We start from the raw sequence: 1,375 nt of genomic DNA, 5'->3' as shown, positions 1-1,375 counted from the left end.
AATATTGAGCTTGTATCTAATGTTATGCTTTTTTGATGTCTGTCACTAATAGCTTTCATTTTACTCGTTACTTTCCCTTTGTGATGAATAACTAGTTGATGAAAAAGGCGGTCTCTTGCGGTTCGATGCATTCTTTCTAAGTGCATGTTTGTATTGACCCCAGAGTGAAGGTGGAAACAAAATGCCAAAGAAAAAATATAATTTTTATGGTTATAAAAGAAATAGTTTGCGAAATTTTCAGTTTCCTAATTGTTACTTAAATAGCTTTTGGTTCCGAAAAATAAATCATAAAATCGCTTTTCGTCTGTTTCTTCAAGAGGGATTCTAAGTATTTTGTACCCCTCTGCTTGGCATTCTTTTTTTTAATTTTTGATAGACTTTTCCTCCAGGCTTTATCAACATGCCAGGAACAATATAATCGTCTTTTTGAAAGTGGCATGACAGGATGGCGAAATTTGCTGCATTTCGGTCCCCAATTCTGCCTTTAATTATAGAAAAAAAAAGTTGGGATACAAATGTGTAGGTTCTGTTAGTTACCAAGAACGCACAGGGAAAACCTTAATTCAGATCGTCGAGAACTTATAATGTAATGAGTTCAAATCCATATTGGTTTAACCCATGTGTTCCATCGATGCATAAAGTCTTGGAGCCAATTGTTTTGCATTTTGATAGATTATTGTTAATGTTAGTTTACTTATTGTAACACACCTTCATATGGAGATTGCCTAATTTCGTCTAAAATTCAATTAAACGATATTCCAGACGCAATCTTCTGAGCAATTGAATTTTTGTGCGTATGCGTTTTTATAATTTTAAAATCTCGCATTCATCATTTTTCTCCTGAAATTTTGATTTTAATTCGCAACGGCACATAGAAAAAACATAGAGCGCATGCAATTAGCGTGTAAGTGTTATCGTAGCGTTTGCAATAACTTGCTATTCTCCTAATAAGGACAAGTAGGGTTCAGAACTAGGGGATAAAATTTCTAGGGATTAGTCAGTGCAACAATAGAAGTCATTTGAGAATAAGAACCCGTGTCCAGAAATTCCTCTCTAAGAATCTACATCCTCCATATTATAATGCTTTAAGTCCGTTATATGCGAAAATATATTTTAAAGAGCTTTACTGCATTATTTTAAATTTGTTAGCACGAAATAACAGTACAGTAATTGTTCAGTCGTCTTTAAACTTGAACGCATATGTCTAAATACAAATTCGCTAATACACATTTTTGCACATACCAAACTGTCTTAAATCATCATAAAGTATCAGCGCCTTAAGAAAATATTTCTAGCGTCTTATATTAAATAAGGTACCTACTCTCTACAGTAGAATAAAATAGAAAGATATTACATACCCTATATTTTATAGATG

This window comes from Dendroctonus ponderosae, unplaced genomic scaffold, assembly GCF_020466585.1.
Source record: "Dendroctonus ponderosae isolate FM_Combo_2020 unplaced genomic scaffold, Dpon_F_20191213v2 Dpon_F_20191213_5, whole genome shotgun sequence".
NCBI classification, from domain to species: Eukaryota; Metazoa; Arthropoda; class Insecta; order Coleoptera; family Curculionidae; genus Dendroctonus; species Dendroctonus ponderosae.
Note: the sequence above shows the minus strand (reverse complement) of the source record.